Raw genomic sequence first — 18,482 nt, forward strand, 5'->3', positions numbered from 1 at the left:
CACCTGTCACTAAGCTTTCACATTGACTTCCATCTTGTTCATTTTACACTTGCATCTCATACTTTCTCCAATTTTGTTAATCAACTTGCCTCTACTCCTTGGACAGTCACTATCCCCATCCTGCTGTTCTCTCCCTTTCTTCCCCATCTTCTTTGACCTGGTCCTGATGGATTATCTTTGTTTCTTCTTCCTCTCATCCCACTCTATCCTTTCCATGACTGCCTGGCCAATGCATTGTAGTTCTAAGATGAATCTCAAATGTAACTTAACCCAGCAGCATAAAAGGTTAAAGTCTTAATTATGACCCAGAAAACCTGGGTTCTGGTAGTGACTTGGGTACTAGAAGGGTTAAGGTTGGGAGGGCCACAACTGCCAGCTCACACATCATGGGAGTCGGAAGCAATGTGACCCACTGTTTCACTGACCACAGCAGGAGTGCTAGGATACTGCCAGCAGTAGCTACTGAGCCAGTGTGGTTAGTGCCACACATTATCCAGGGAGAGTGCTACTTAGGCCTGGACAGGAAAACATCCCCAACACAGTGGCTTCTACCAAAACCACCAGCTACAATGAGGAGGGACTTAGGTATTGATGGCCTGCATTGTACCTATCTCTTTCCTCTGAAGGAGAACAAATGTGCTCATCGTCAGTTAGTGAATAAAAGAACCATAGCACTGTTCTCTGGCTGGGGAATGGATAGGATGGCTTGCCCTGTGAGGCCTGAAGTCATAGGTGTATGCACATGTCATTCTCCTGCAGATCTCACACCATCTGTCACCTCACAGACCCCAGAGTAAAACAGTTGTTACACACATTGCACACCTCCCAAGTCTCTCTGCTACTCTTACTGTTGAGCCTGTGCTCCTTGTTTCATGTTTATTTCTTAGATACTTCCATTTTTATCTTTTGCTTGATTTTATTTTTAATGTTTTACATGCAGACACATTCATCTATTTATTTGTAGCATAGTTAGCACTTTTAAGCTAGTGACAGACACGTAAAAAATTAAAGGTACTTTAGGCATGCAATGATAACTTTTTACTTACATTTTTTTTTCTTGGGGACAAAGGACCAGCTATGTACACAGGACCAACTATACACATTATTTATTTTGTTGAAGTTATTTTTCAAGTTTTTCTGAACCAATAAATTCATATTTAATACTGGTGAAATACCTGAGAAGTTCACAAAGACAGAAAACGTTCAGAAGCACAGACTAAACTCAAGCATCCAATTCTTCATGTGTGAATGTGATAAGCTTGTAGTTGAATAAAAGCTTAAAATATTCAAACTGCTATGTCAGAGATATGGTTTGCAGTATGTAGATATAATTTACTTTTGAAATCAACATACTAAAAAGCTGCAGTTTTGTGGTAATGAAACATTCAGTAATTACATACTATTTATAAATTTAAAAGGCACAGCAAAAACATTTGAATAGGTTCAATGCGTGAATTTTAAGGCTCACATCATTAAATTTATTAATAGAATATTAGAAAATTACATCTTTGCACATCAGCTTTATATGACTCACTTTAGGAAATAATGAAGAAAAAGTATCCTCTGATGTACGCAGATATTAAAGTAAAACTAAAATATTTTCTGCAATTTTCTCAATGCTATCATTTTTTTACATTTTTACACTCAGTATATAGTTCTTAAAAAATGATACTACTGCATACAAATAAAAGAAACTAAAGCTTACGACACAACACTTAAAATGCACTGCTGATTCTCATAAGGCAATCTTTATCAAGTTGCAAAAACATCACTGAAACATAAAATAATTGCACATCATTCTGCTAACACTATTTAAGCACTATTACTATAAACATTTGATCTGGCATTGAAAATGCTTGTTTATATATATATATATATATATATATATATATATATATATATATATATATATATATATATATATATATATATATATATGTATATATATATATATATATATATATATATATATATATAGGTCTACTTCATAACATTGAAATTTTATAAAGCTGAATTTCATAACACTGAGACCATAACATTGAAAATTCAAAACATTGAAAACCCAAAACACTGAAAACTCAGAACATTGAAAGTGTGCTTCATAACATTGAAAACTACATTACACAAGTAAATAATACCTCGCACGTGGGTGGCTGTGCTCCCCTACCCCCCGTAAATTAAATTTACCAACTCCAAGATCGTACTACAGTGAAAAAAAGTTAATTTCCTAACCTCAGTGTACAGTGAGGTTAGAAAATTAACGTTTTTCCACTGTAGTGCGATCTTGCAGTTGGTATATTTAATTTACAGGGGTGTGTGGGGAGTAGATCCGCTCCACATGAGTGGTGCAGGGGGGCTTGCCCCCCCCCGCAGAAACATAGTAGAAAATGTGTTTGTTAATTAAGTGTTGTTATAGGTGGAGAGTATGTTATTCACATATGCACTGTAGTTTTCAATGTTATGAAGCACACTTTCAATGTTCTGAATTTTCAGTGTTTTGGGTTTTCAGTGTTTTGGAATTTAGATGTTTGGTCTCAATGTTATGAAATTTCAGTGTTATGAAGTAGACCTATATATATATATATATATATATATATATATATATATATATATATATATATAGAGTCATACATTTGCTAGTTATTCAATCCTATACAAGGAAGGCCAGCCCTAAGACAAAACTTAGAAATGATTATGACACAGTATAAGTCTTATTCAGTAAGTCTGTGTCTGGTGGCAAGATACTGTAGCCTTGAAGACTTTAGAATGAATGGTGACCCAAAAGTACAGCAGTTATTTTTGGTTCAGTGTCTTTAAGTGTACTCTGCAAGGTCCTTCCTGCAGATTGCTGCCTCCATGACTTACACTGTGCATTGCAAGTCTTTTATTCACCCTTGATGTGTACAATATGCCCCCACTGCAGTCTGCACCAAAGATATATGTTTTATTGCAGTGTGGCATGACAAATAAAGCTAAGTGTTTTCAATTCTCACCCAGCAGAAAAAAATATTGATGTTGTTACAGATGCCTTCTGCAACTTCCACCACTGTTGTGCAAAGTTGTTGCTCTTTACTGGTAGTAATATATACCTTCACTCAATAAATGGGTATTTCTATATTACACTGAACTTAAACTAGAGTGATACATGATAATGAAAGTTATCTCCTGTTGCTCCTGATTTTCTAGTCTTCTTCTTTAGCTCTTTCACCACTCATAATCATTATTTATTTTATTTACTTTTATTTATTTTCAGCTTGTTTACCAGGATAGTCCACTGGGCCAAGAAGAGCCCATTTTCAATGGAGACCCGGGGAGAAAAGCTCCTTAAGACATTATACAAATTTAGACAAATCATTAAAAATCGGTAATACAGTATACAGTTTACAGATGAAAAACAACATTTCACTAAATATTTACAAAACATGTCAGAAAATATTTTCAAAATACCTTAGTTTATACAGTGGAGAATATGAAAGTAGAAGTGAAAGGAGCCTTGCATAGGTATCAAATGAGAGTTATAGCATGGATAGAGAGGAGGGGATAAGAAAAGATTAAGTGTAAAGTAAGAAGAGAAAGAATGGTAAGAAGAAGTAGCATATGAGGGGTAAAAGGTGATGGGAGAAAGGGAGGGTATGGATAGAGCTAGTTTAGTCAGAGGAAGGAGGAGAGACCAGGATGAAGAGTGAGAATCAGGGTATAATGTTGAGGGTGGTTATGTAGGGAGGGGAGCAGGAACATTCCCAGAGAGATATGAGATGGGAATGAAGCAAGGTCTTCAAGGTGGAGTGGTTATGGGTGGTAAGAATGAGAGGTGTTAGGGCATTCCAGAGCTGTGCTAGAGAAAAGGATAGTAGTTGTTTACCAGGAGGATGAGCAGGCTTGTGTAATTCAATTAGATTCTGGTTGTTAGATCTCAGAAGTCTAGCAGGTAGATGCATTTGAGTGAAGAGGCTAGAGAGGGGCAGAGAGATTGACAGAAGATAAGTTTGTGTGCATGAGTGAGTTGGATATAAGTAAGATGGTTGGGGGGCTCTACCCAATTGAGTTTGTGGAGGGCATTGCAGTGGTGGGTGGATGATTTGTAACCAGTGGCAAAGTTGGATATTTTATTGTAACAGGAAGATAGTTTAGCCTTTAGGGAAGATTGAAAGTTAGTAAGAAGTGGGGCATCATATAGGAGGGAAGGAATGAGCTATGCAGTAGAGAGAACAAACTTAGTAGAGGGAGTGAGGAAGCATTTGTGGTGGTAAAGCATTTCGAGTTTCTGGTGAGTTTTCTTAATATTCATTTGTAGGTGGATATTAAACTTAAAGTGTTCATTGATGAGGACACCTAAGGGTTTGGTATGGGATACTATCTCGAGAGAGGTATTGTTTTGGCTAGTAATAGTAAAAGATTTCTTGTTAATAATGGTGTTTTTGGAGGGAGTAAATATCATAAGTTTTGTTTTTGATGCATTGAGTTCCACGTGATTGTTTAACATCCAGCACTCAGTGGAAGAGAAGGCCTCTTGGGTTAATTTTAGAAGGGAGGAGATGGAGGTGGCAGAACAAATGATTGTAGAGTCATCTGCATATTGGATAAGGTTAGCCTTTGGGATAGACAAATGGAAGTCATTCATGGAAATGTTGAACAGTAAGGGGCCTAATATGGAACCCTGGGGTACACCTGTGGGGGTGGTAAGAAAGGAGGAGGTGGCTTTTTTCCATTTGACAGCTTGTTGTCTGTTGGAGAGCTAACTAGTGAATCAGTTGATAGAAGAGATGGATAGATTAAACACAGCTAAGTTAATTTACGCACTATACCTGCCTTTTACATTGCAAGACCTCCACATTTCAGATAACTTTTTTAATATGCTATATCCATTTTGATGCTACCTCTGGTTGATTAGGTACTTGCTGTTTATGGAAACTGTCAATTCTAGAGCTGTTTTTTCCACATGCCAGGTCTGGACCTTGACACCCCAATCTCTCTGTTGAACCCCAGTACAACCCAAATGACACATAGCCCACATACTCAGTGTGCCACTCAGCCAAAGTCAATAAGGCAAAACAATGTACCAAACACACTAGTCATAGGTAACTCTATAGTCAGGCACACTGATGTCCCACTCACCAGGCTAAACAAGGAGAAGGCTACTGTCAGCTGCCTGTTGGGTGCCAGGATCCACCACATAACCCAAGCACTCAGGTCACTCCACAACAAGTACAAATATGACTCTGTCATTGTCCATGTTGGTGTGAATGACCTGAGATGTACCTCCCTGGACTACATGAAAAGAGACATGGAAGAGCTCTCCGATCTTGTAGTCCAGGCAGGTATGACCCTAGCCCTGAGTAGCATTCTGCCATCACCCAGAATGATACCGCAGTACAAGGACAAAATGGATTAACTTCAGCAATTGGCTAAGCTTCTGGTGTCATTCTAGAGGGATCCAGTATCTGTCTGCCTGGGATGACATGGTCGACAGACCACAATGCTTTGCCACAGATGGCCTGCACCTGTCGCCCCTCGGATTCCGGATACTGGCTAAGACTCTTGCTGCCCCTACAGTGCCTAGGCAAGGTTCAAATAACAAATTCACCACCATAACAGGAACAGGCAAGCAAAAACTGAAGGTAATGCTACTAAATGCTAGAAGTCTAAATCTCAAAATGCACTCACTTGAGGCACTCCTTAAAATGGAGAACATTGATATCTGTGCAGTGACTGAGACCTGGTTCAAGGCCCCTGCTCTACCAGGCTATAACTCATACCACACTTTTCGGTCATGTAACCTGGACCGAAACACCAAAGGCGGTGGTGTGTCCATATTCATTAAGGATATCCACACCTCCAGGATAGTTCCTCAGCATAATGCATCTGAGGTTATCCAAGTGCAACTAACTCTAGGCAAAACTGCAATCCAAATTGTAGCTTGCTACAGATCCCCCACCATGCCCCAGGATTCCCACTCCTCTTTTCTTGATGTACTGGAAAATACTAGGGTTCAACCAAACACCCTAATAATGGGCGACTTCAACTACCCCACCATTAACTGGGAAAACTACTCGTGTACCAACTCCTTAGCTCAACGCTTTCTGGAATTCATAAACTCCAATGCCCTGGATCAACTTATCCACACCCCCACCAGGGGCAACAATATCCTAGACCTAGTCATTACCAACATGAGTGACCGGTGTTCCACACCTGAATTCAACTCCTCGTTGGTCCGATCCGACCATAAGCTAATCACCCTTGATATCCACATCCCACCCCACTACCCATTAAAGAAACCACAGTAAAAAATTTCTCCAAAGTCAACTTCATGCTTCTTAAGACAGAAGTGGTGAACTTCATGACACCCATGCAGATGGGCAATACAGTTACAACTGCTGAATCCTACACAAATGCACTCTATAAGCACTTACACGAGTGCATGGATCGTGCTATCCCAAACAGAACCAAGATGCTACCCTCCAAAAAAAGGAAGCCAATCTGGTGGTCTCCTGCCATAAACAAACTGTACAACAGAAGGAAGAAACTGTTGCAAAAGAGAGTAAAATCCCATGAGTGGAGGAGCTCCCTGGTCGCAAGAAGCTGAGATCCCTTATAAGATCCTCCAAAGTTAACTATGAAAACAAAATCACCAAGGACAACCACAAAGCATTCTATAGCTATGTCAAGAGTATTGATGGCAATACCCAGATCTGCTCTGAGTTTCAGCACAAAGGCAAGAAAAATTACAGAACCAACTGATATTGCCAACATCCTGGCAGATAGGTTCAGTGCTAACTTTAACCCCCTCTCACCCCCTAAAGGGCCCATATCTATACAGGAAGAATGCAGAGTCCCTGTAATCACAACTACGCAGGTATAAGATGCACTCTCTAAAGCCAAAAACACAGCATCCATGGGACCGTACAACATCCCAGGCTGCGTTTTACATGAACGTCAGAATGAACTGGCTCCCCACTTAAGCACCATGTTCAATAATAGCCTCGCATCAGGCTTTGTGCCCACTGAATGGCACACAGCAACAGTTATCCCACTCCACAAAGGGGGAGCCACCACTGGTCCCAGGAACTATTGACCTTTTAGCCTGACAAGCCTGGTCTGCAAGGCCATGGAACGTATCATCATGGAACTCATAAGCAAAGTCATTGGTAACCTCCAAACTCTGGATCCCACCCAGTTCGGGTTTGTGAAAGGCAGATCATGCCTCCTGAACCTGATCGACTTCTTCGAGGCAGTCACCAAAGCCGTAGATGAGGATAAGGTGGTTCACACAGCCTATCTTGACCTCGCCAAGGCTTTCGACACCATCCCCCATACTGGAATTATAGCTAAACTCACTAAACTAGGTATAAATCCCTACATCACAAGATGGGTTACCAAATGGCTCACTGACAGAACCCACACTGTAAAAGTTGCAGACTCCAAATCTGACCTCAAAGCAGTGACAAGTAGAGTACCACAGGGTTCCGTCCTGGTACCTCTCCTGTTTGGTATTTACTTCTCTGAAGTACAGGCTAACACAGAAGGCCTCTGGCTAATGAAGTTCACAGATGACTGCAAACTAGGAGCCATAGTCAAGTCCACAAATTATGTGGACATCCTACAGAAGGGCCTCGCTGAGACAGATGCCTGGTGTCAGAGCCATGGCCTCAAGCTCAATGCCAAAAAGTGCAGTGTCATCCCCTTTGGTAAAAACTCTGTCCCCATGAACTATCACATAGGCAACAATCTACTTAACACCAAATGCATGATAAGAGACCTTGGGACCCAGGTGGACAGTAGTCTCTCCTTTGATAGCCACATCGCCACAGTAGTTAGGAAGTCCTTCTACGTGGGACACCTCATCATAAAAGGGTTCTCATCCAGGTAAAAAGAGGTCATTGTTCCCCTCTACTTGACACTCATTAGTCACTACACCCCTTTTGGAATGTACCTCACAAGACATCTGCAGCAGCTGGAAAGGACACAGAAGTACCTGACAAAGAGGATTACTGGCATCAAACAAATGTCCTACACTGACTGCCTCAAAAAACTCCAGCTTTACTCCGTAGCATATCGCCTACTCTGCGGTGATCTCTGCCTAACATATAAAGCTACGTCAAACCCAGAGCTGTTGGACATGCTACACCTAAAGAAATCCCAGTTCCTCCGAGCTACATGCTCTAGGGACCTAAACCTTGTCACCACAATAAACAGGACATGCTGAAGGGATAGATTCCTGTCCCAGAGACTTCCCATACTCTGGAATAGGCTACCCATCTATGCCAAGCAAAGTTCTTCATTAGCACTCTTCAAGAAAAATCTTGATGAGTGGATGGGAAATAGAAAATACACCCTGGGGATCACTTCTGTGTCTCTGCTCGACAGTGGCACAGGAAAATAACTTTCTTGGGTGGTGTAAGCCAGGGAACCTTGTTGGCTAGGCTTACATAAGCCCTTAGGCTGATAGCCTAGTACCTACCTATGAACCTATGAACTTGTTCTCCCAACGCCTAGGCAAGTGAGTTCAATATACAGGTCAGAAAGAGACATGAGCAGTGCCTGTTGAGCAAGCACAGCCATGTTCTTCTCTCTGATGTTTCATTTTCTTTAAAAAAAAATACTCTTTGCTATATGCAGTCATATTCATATTTCCAAATGACTAGATATTCCAGCCTTAGAATCTTTCTAGCAAATTTATAAAGTACAGTGTTGTTGATTTGGGTATTACTTTGCTCGTTTACATATACAAGTATGATATTTTAAAAGCACAGTGCACAAGTCCACATGCATTCTTAGTGAATGATTGTGTCACTATTTTACAAAGTTAATGAAGGGATACACCTTAAAAACAAGCAAACATAACTAATAAACTATTTCTGTTGCAAGCTATTACAAAAATAGAACAAAAAATATTTAAACTTCCAAGCAGGCAGAGTTAGTTCCATTTAATCCTCCTAAGTCACAATGGGTGACTACGTGTTCCAGATGTTCCGGTCTAAACCAGATTATGTTTATAATTCTGGAACATACTTCATTCCAAGGTGTCCTCCTTCATAAAGTTATAAAAATTATGATTCATTTATCTTTTGCTAGTATATAAAGTACAGTTGTGTACTCTTACCATAAATGTAGATGTTCGAGTGTGTTCACTGTTGCAGTCATCACTGTAGGGTTCTTCCTGCCAGCAGCAGCCCCCGATCAGCCAGAATCCCAAAGTCTGGATCGGGCGCCAGCTGAGGTCACATTTATCCTGACGTCAATGCGCCGGAAGGTATAAAGACCTCAGCTGACACCATTTCCACAGTTTTTCTTGCCCCAGATGTCAGGTACCCAGAAAGAAAAGGCTAAAAAAGAAACCATGCCCAAAACCTCAGCAGCCAAAATACCTCATAATAGACAATACTCAAGGAAAAAACAAAAGAGGGGATAGGAGGGAGGGTAACCTGGACTGCAACAGTGAACACACTCGAACATCTACATTTATGGTAAGAGTACACAACTGTACTATGTCCTTCGTGGTTCACTGTTGCAGTCATGACTACAGGGTTGAGTCCCAAAGCTAAGCAAGGGTGGCTGGAGGAGAAACAGAGGAAGCTGTCACAAAACCTTGCAAAACTGCAGAAGCAAAACCTGCCGTGGATTTAGAATAGAGAGGGAGGTTGTAATGCTTAGAAAAAGTATGTACAGAACTCCAAGTAGCAGCTTCCAAAATATCCTTGGTAGGAACCCCACAAAGAAAAGCTGCTAAAGTAGCAGTAGCTCATGTAGAATGAGTCCTAACATTAACAGGAACCGGATTGCCATGATAAGAGTAACAGAACTTGATGCAATGGGCAATCCACTTGGAAATAGTTTGCTTAGTGATTGCTTTCCCCTGAACAGTAGGAGCATAAGCGACAAACAACTGATCAGATTTCTGGAATATCTTGGTCCTCTCCAGGTATAGATGAAGCTGTCTGTGCACGTCTAGAGAGTGCAAAAGACTTTCTTCCTCACTTTGAGGATTAGGATAAAAGGTAGGCAAATGAATAGACTGATTCAAGGCCACTGCCGAAACCACTTTGGGCATAAATGTGGGATTAGTCCATAGAGATACCCTGTCCTGATGAAAAATAAGGAAGGGTTCCACAGCCATGAGTGCTTGTAATTCCAAAATTATTCTAGTAGAGGTAATAGCTAAAAAAAAAGCAGTTTTCCAAGACAAAAATTTGAAATCCATGGAAGCTGCAGGTTCAAAAGGAGACAAAGTTAATTTCTCCAAAACATAGTTAAGATCCCAAGTGGGAACAGGAGCCCTTATAGGGGGCCAAATATTCTTAGCCCCTCTAAGAAATTGTTTAAGTAATGGAAATGAAATCTGTAACCTCTTGAGACTATGTCCAGAACCCATTTGTCCTGGGTTATGTGGTTCCAATTTTGATAAAAAAGAGAAATCCTTCCCCCAAAAGGAGCTTCCAGGAAAGGAGCCCCTGGAACCAGAAAGGGAGAGTCATAAAGACTGTTTTCGGTAGGGTTGAGACTTATCTTCACCTCCCTTGGGAGAGGGGGCACTCCACTGCCTATTCCTAAAATGGGACTGTGGCTGTCCCCTACCTCTGGAATGCCTGAATCTGCCTCTCTGAGACCTGTCCGAGCCCGGAAAGGACCAAGGTTTAGTTGGCCAGTGTTTGCTAAATCTAGGAGGTTGCACCTGTAGAAAATCCTTAACTGTCTGCATAAATTTGGCTTTGTCTTTTATTTTCTTCAATACCTCTTCAGCTTTGGACCCAAACTGAACATTGTGCTGCAAAGGGGCATCCAAAAGTTTGGCTGTAATCTGATCCGGCAAGCTTTGATACCTTAACCAAGCATGTCTTCTAATAACAGCACCAGTTGTTGCAGCCCTACAAGAAGCTTCCAAAGAATCAAAACCACAATGCAGGGTATGTTTACCCACTTTTTCAATAGCATGCAATAAATCCTGTAACTCCTGATTATCCGCACCAATAGACACAGCTGACATCTTTTGTTGAAATACAGACAAACGGTATTGCTGATACTTCGGCATATGAAATTGACAGTTCAAAGCCCTAATAGACAATGTAGCAGAAGTATAAACCTTTTTACCCCATCTCTCCAAAGCCCTGGACTCTCGGTCAAAGGGAATAGGATTTTTAGCAGAGGCTGCTTTAACACCCTTAGGACCCTGAGAAATTGTTTCTGGATCAGGCGAAAGATTTTTAAAAAGAAATGTATGAGAATCTGGAACCCTATAATACCTATCTGGTTTGGTCGGAGTAGGGGAAAAGAATCAGGAGAGAGAGAAGCTTCCGAAAAAACATCATCAACAATGTCCAATACAGGGGGAATAGCCAGAGGCTTATGCTGTGGGAGAAGAAGAAAATCCCTAAGCCTTTCCTTGGATTCAGAGAATTCCTGCCCTTCCCAGTGAAAATGCACCCTAATATCATGCAAAGTTTCACCAAAAGAATAATCCTCAGGAGGAGAGGCGGAAGGAAAGGAATCTTCAGCATCAGAATCCTCATAAAGAGGAAAAGAATAATCCTGCTCAAGGGAAGAAGCAGAAAAAATAGAAATTTGGTCTGAAGAATCATAATCGGACTGTAATCTAGGCTTCTTGTCAGGAGGGGGATGAGAACCCCTGATCATAGTTAAGAGATCTTCAGCCATCCTACGCATCTGCCTCTGAGGCCTAGGACCCTGATCAAAAGGTGCCTGTGCTAGCCACTTCACTTTAGCTGGAGCCTTAGACTTTGATTTAGCATGTAAACCTGAATCCACATTTACAGGAAGCTGTGAAGGCCTGAGAACTCCCTCAGAAGCCGGTACCTGCCTACTGGCTCCGGACCCAACTGAGGGAGCAGTATCCGAAGGTCCAGTCCCTGGAAATTCTGAAGACCCCATCAGCTTCACACTGGAGTTGGTACAGGCAATTGGTTCAAAAGAGGCAGACGACAGGGGCTGCAAAGGTGCCTCACTGATGACCGACGTACCAGCAACTGGCAATAACTGAGTAACATCCTTTGCTGTTGACCTCGGAGGCCTGTCTGAATCCCTGCGCCTCTTACACACCCCAGAAGCTGGAAAAGAATCTGAAGACATGTTATAATTAAACCTTTTTCCAAAATAGTAAAAGGCAAAGTTATATCTACACCTAATAGTACGCTGATTAAATCTAGCACAAAACACACAATTAGCAACATCGTGGTCAGGACCCAGGCAGGGGATACAGTAAGAGTGAAAATCCCTATGAGGTATTTGCTTCCCACAAGAAATACAATTATTAACTTTTTCTGACATCTGACTGGAGCAAGAAAAAGACCTCCCCAATGGGGTACTTATCTGTAAAAAATGAAAATCCTGGGATTAGATCCCAAAACATACAGGAACAGGCCGACCAGCATCAGTGAACTGCAAAGGGCACCACATGGCAAGAAAGACTGGGGAAATGGCATCAGCTGAGGTCTTTATACCTTCCGGCACATTGACGTCAGGATAAATGTGACCTCAGCTGGCACCTGATCCAACTTTGGGATTCTGGCCGATCGGGGGCTGCTGCTGGCAGGAAGAACCCTACAGTGATGACTGCAACAGTGAACCACGAAGGACATCAAATATTTTAACCAGTATTGTGCAGAACTCTGCAGTGCATATCTTACTTTGGCAGTTTCAGTAATCAGTTGCAAGTGCCTTAGTATTTGATGCATCCAATAGGCATTTCAGGTGTTACTAATTATTTCTATTTTCTTATTGTGCATGGAGAGCCATGATTAAGCTCCAAAATTAGAGAACAAAGAAAACAGTAAAGTGTTTCTGTAGCACAATTACAACACTTTCAGAGTTGTAGGAACCAAATAGAAAATGTACCAAACAAGCCTGTATATGAACTCCGTTTATTGCTGTAAAAACACACCAAGATTAAGAGCTTTCATCTATCACATAAAAGACTTCATCAGAATAAAGCACACAAATTCAAGAACCATTTTTATACCAGTACATGTTACATAGTAGATAAAAGTGAGCCAATGGTATTGTCAAAAAGACACATGTAAAATGGCCACATGAGCAATATTAAGTACACAGGATGTTAATATTCAAGCCAACTTAGCTTTTTACAAATAAAACACTGTTTTATATTAAATACCTTCAGCATATGTTTAAAAATGCAGGCAAAGTAATGAATTTAAAAATGTTAAAAATACTTAAAGTTTCATAGATTTTTCTTTCAGGGCTGGAAGTATTGTTAAGGAATCATTTATACCTGGTGGAAAATTAGCTGCTAGCCTGAGTTGCCAAAACAGCTCTTTTTTACTTAATAAATTCTTCCAGTCACCCCCCCCCCACTCAATTCTTCCAGTCACCTCCCCCACTCAAATCTATGTCCACAGTATCCAAAATATCAAATTTAAAACCTTTAAGATTAGAACAAGTGAGGGAATGCCTATATAATGCACTTGTATCCTTCTTGTTTTTAACATCATATACGTGCTCATAGATTCTGCTTTTTAACACCCTCTCCATTTTCCCAACGTAGAATCCATTGCATGTATCACACAGAGCAAGGTACACCACTCTGGTGGTAAAACAGTTTCCTTTCTTGAATATAACCTTAGATGCCATCTTATTAGCTAGGTGGGTTTGAGGTGCTTTGAAAATAGTAGTACACTGGGAGCACCTCCCACAAGGTGTTGTACCACAACCACCTTCTATCGGTAAATTCAACTTGTTTTCCATAAGATGTTTAATATTTATGCCCACCTTGCTGATAAAAACTGGTTTATCTCCTACTGCAGTTAACACATCATTAAATATACTCCACTTATTTTTTAATATGTTTTTCACTTCATATGATATAGGACTATATTGCACTACACATGCATGCTCATAAATCTCTGTTTCAGCAGGATCTGTGGGGGCTATATTAGTTAATGGGTGGTTTCCTAAGAGGGGCTTATATTTTTTCTCCCCATCCTGAGTAAACCTCCTCAATAATTTGTTCCACCATCTGTATTGGGTATCCCCTTTCTAAAAACAGATTTCTTCATTTGAAAAATTCTTCTCTTACATCACTCAGTTCTGAAGTCATGCATGTGATTCTTATTTTTGACTAAGCTTATTTTGACTTTGACTAAGCTCTTTTTCTGTGAAAGTGGATGGTTGCTCGTATAATAAAGGTAAGAATTACAAAAAGTACTCTTACAAAATATATTAGATTTGAAACCTGTAGGTGTATGAGAAATTGCCGTGTCCAAGTAATGTATACTGCTAGTGTTGTAATTAGAATTAAATTCCAAAAATGAGGTAGTTTTCTCCAAGTGGTTAATAAAGCCAGGGATATCTTCCACTTTTCCCTTCCACAAAATAAAGATGTCATCCAAAAACCTGCAATATAACTGGATGTTGTTCCAAAATTCTTTGTGGAATACATATCTTAATTCACAGCCTAATAGTACTATATTTGCATATATAGGGATGCAGACAGCCCCCATGACAACTCCTCTTGTTTGTTGGAAATATTGGCTCTCAAAGAATAAAAAAATATTCTCTATGATAAGTGCCATCATTTCACACACCAGGTTTACTTTATCATGATTCAAGGTGGAACATGTAAAGAGTGTCTCTTCAAATAGTTCTAGTCCTTCTTGCTTAGGAATACAGGAAAAAAAATCTTTCACATAAATGGTTAAAAATACCAAATCAGCTGCTCATAGATTTTGTTTAAACTGTCCTAGAAAATCCCAGGAATCCTTAACTAGATGTGCTGCTCTCTCCACTACATGCTTAATCATTTTATCTACAAATAGTGCCGGATTATGTGTTTTGGAGCCACTGGCAGCAACAATGGGTCTAAAAGGTGGTTCAGTTATGCTTTTGTGTATTTTTGGTATGCTGAATATAACCGGCACCTTAGGATAGAAATTAGTAAGAAAATTAAGGAGGTCATTAGTAATACGTTTGTCCAGGACATATTCTTCTAAAAACTGTCAATACATTGATATGCAATATTTATTTGGTTCTTTGAAACCTGTGCATAATTCTCTTCATTAAATAAAATATTATGCATAATGTTGGAATAATCATCTGAATTGAATAATACTATACCACCTCCCTTGTCAGGGGTCATGATACACAGTCCCTTGTCCCCCCTCAGTTGATTCATGAGAATTCTTTCATCAGAACTTAAGCTGGCAAAAAACTTCCTATTCTGAGCCCATAATTCATACGTGTCTTCTTTCACTGCCTTCTCAAAAACATTAATGAGGGGATGGGGTGGTGGATTGAACTCACTACTTTTCTTCAGAATATTATTGTGTGCACTTGCCTCATTTAAAGGCCCCACTTGATTTTGGGGAAAAAGGAAATGGAAATTGAGCTTCCTAGTGTACACCTGAACATCTAACAAACAGTCAGCAATAGCCAGTATTTTGTTGGGAACAAATTTAAATCCTTTAGAAAAAAATGGAAAAAAATCTTTAGTGATAGCCCTGTCTGTGTAATTATAAATCTTAAAGCCTTGAAAAATATGCACAATACGTTCAGTTCCAACCATTAAGATCTGTTCCTCCTCATCCACTCTCCCCCGGTTGGGATGTCCCTTTTGAATTTGCACTGCATGACTGTATGTGTATTTACTCTCCTGATTTCCTTTTGCTCTCCTTTCTGAGTGTCTTAGTTGAGAGGTATGTAACAATTGTTACACACCCCATAAGCACTGTTTAGGTCAGATCTCATAGAAGGGACATTCCACCATTCTCAATTGTCTCTGAATATCTTTCCTCATATATTCAAGAAAGTTTACAGATGTCAGTATGTAAGTAACTGATTTAAGTTGTCTGTATTTAAAAACTGTCCCTGACTTTTTCCTGCAATTGTATTTACTTGCTGTCTATGAAACTAAGTGATTTTCTGGCTTTCGAAGCTGGTAAAACACATCTGCTTTTTTTTATTTAACATTTGTTTACCAGGAAAGTCCAACTTGGAATGCAGCCAGCTTTCAGCACCAGCCCAGGGAGAAATGCTCCAGATGCATATCTTTGTAATGTGAGAAGAAACCGGAGTACCTGGAAAAAACCCACATGAACACAATGAGGACATGCAGACTCTGCACAGAAGGCACCCCCACCCAAGAATTGAACCAGAGAACCTCTTGCTATGAGGTGACAATGCTACCTCTGAATCACTGCACCATTTTTGTAACTGGTAGTACATAGATTAGATAAAACTCCATGCACTACAAAGAGTTATGATCAGGTCTCACCAGTCATAACCAGTATTACGCATTCTTGACAAGGATGCCGAGTTTCATCTCTTCAGTTTTGTTCTCAAGGTGAATTTCTTGGCATCCATGTCATGAACACATAATAACATGGTTACAATTGGATACCCAATCCTAACCCTCTATGTCATATACCTTCTCCCCACAATTAGCAAAAATCTCAATACTTTTCAGTTGCCTTTGTATCAACTATGCCCAGTTTTGCATAGACAGCTCTTTCTACAGTTTGAAACTAACCTTCAACAAGTTTTGTAATACTTTGACATTCATCAAAAACATTTATGTTACCCATATTCCCAGAATAGCTGCCTCCAAGACTTCACTGTCCATTTATTACACTTCCACTATTACATCCAATATAAAGTGTGCCAATCTCTCTCATCTAAGGAAATGTCTGTGCATCACCTTTAAGGGGAAGATTTCTTTCATCTTTAAAGGCTTACAGACTCACATGTTTATTCTCCTCTTGTTGACATAACCTTAAGCATTTAATGTGTATACTGCACAGGAGCAGGAAACTAATCTAGATGATGAATGTTTTTTGAGCTTCTGAGACACCTTTAGACAACACTTAAAACCTCACTTGTCTATAATTATTCCCAACTTTGCAAGGTAATCAAGCATATCATTTGGAGTAATTTTAAGAAATCTGTATAAGGGATGCCAAAGGATTCATAACTACGATTTAAGGTCCAGAAAGGATTCAGGGCTGATTTCACTAAATAGTTTAGTGCCTGTCATTATTATTCTTTTTCTTCAGTTTTGAAAGATTCAGATATTTTAGCAACCAGCCATGAATGAGTGTGAGTAATGCAGAACTTACCCATAGATGGTATGGTTTGATCATGTAACTGTGGCCTGACTAGACTGAAATTGTTTACCTTTTTTGAATAAAATCATTGTATGATGATTCTTTTAGTTTCCTTCTGCTTTTTACCCTCCCACAGGAATGAACTATTGCTGCTATGCAATAAAGTTATTTATGAATGAATTGCATACCTTTTTAAATAATGTGATTATAATACAGGACTTCACTTTTCTTCTAATTCCATCTATTAGAAGTATGAGTGATATGATTGTGGCATATAAGTGCTGACACCTGTACAGAATATCAGTAAAATGCAAGAGTGAAGATAGTCCTGAAAATTCATAAAGAACCCCACCATGGAAAAAGGGCCTCATTTCTATGATGCAGTCTTTTGCAATTCATGAACAAATTAGCTGCAATGAGGAAAGGTCTTATTATTGGTTAATCTACATGTTTAAGAATCAGAGTTAGTATCACAAAAGCTGTCACATTATATTAACAAAGGCACCCCTCTGCCCTTAGTCACTGTTCCACATACACAAGCACACAGTAAAAGACACATATGCATGCACACACATGCACCACTTGTCCATGTTGTCAGAACATCAGTGGTGCTTACTTTTGTCCTGCCCTGGTAATTTTTGGATGATTGCAGTGTCCTTATTAGCAGACATTTGACTTTTACACTTCATATCATTCAGTAAATGCATGCTGGGGCAGAAGCTGTTATCCTATGAGGTTGAGAGGTATGCCTAATGTTTCCAATTCCTCTTCCTTGTACATCACAACATGTAATGGCATTGCATACTGCCTGAGATCCTCAATATGTAATTAAAAAAAACTGCTGTGCTAACGTATCAGTGGGCTAATGCAGGGGTGTCATGTGTCAATTGTGCACAGTTCTAATTCCTTCCCTCTCTGTACTTTTTTCTGTCATTTTGTCAAAGGAAAAATATACTTTAAAAATGATCAAAACACGGTAGGTTCAGGTTAAGGTACTTTAATCTTGCAGCAAGGAGACAAAAACATGCTATTACAGAGTTTGTCTAACTAGAAACAGGAAATGCTTTCATTTTTATACATTTTGTAATAAGACATTGCCTACCAAGCTGACGTGGCTAGTTACAAGTCTTTTCATTGTCACTTGTTGACCACCATTCTCATGGATTTTTGCTGATTTATCAATTTTTGTGAGAAACTTCCTAAGGAAAACAACGTGGCCTTGGTTACCACCGGTTAGATACATGTTATGTTACCATTCAAGGTACTATGGCTAATTCAAGCACAAAGCTAGCAGTTCATTTCTCTAATAATCCTTTGTCTACTTTATCTCTAAGCTTCTGCAGTTGTACATGTTCTCATACTTCGAACAGAGCTGATTGTTTAGAATCATTACATTTACAGAATATAGCATTGTTC

Source organism: Protopterus annectens, chromosome 10.part0, assembly GCF_019279795.1.
Source record: "Protopterus annectens isolate FY-2018-M chromosome 10.part0, PAN1.0, whole genome shotgun sequence".
In the NCBI taxonomy this organism is placed as follows: Eukaryota; Metazoa; Chordata; order Ceratodontiformes; family Protopteridae; genus Protopterus; species Protopterus annectens.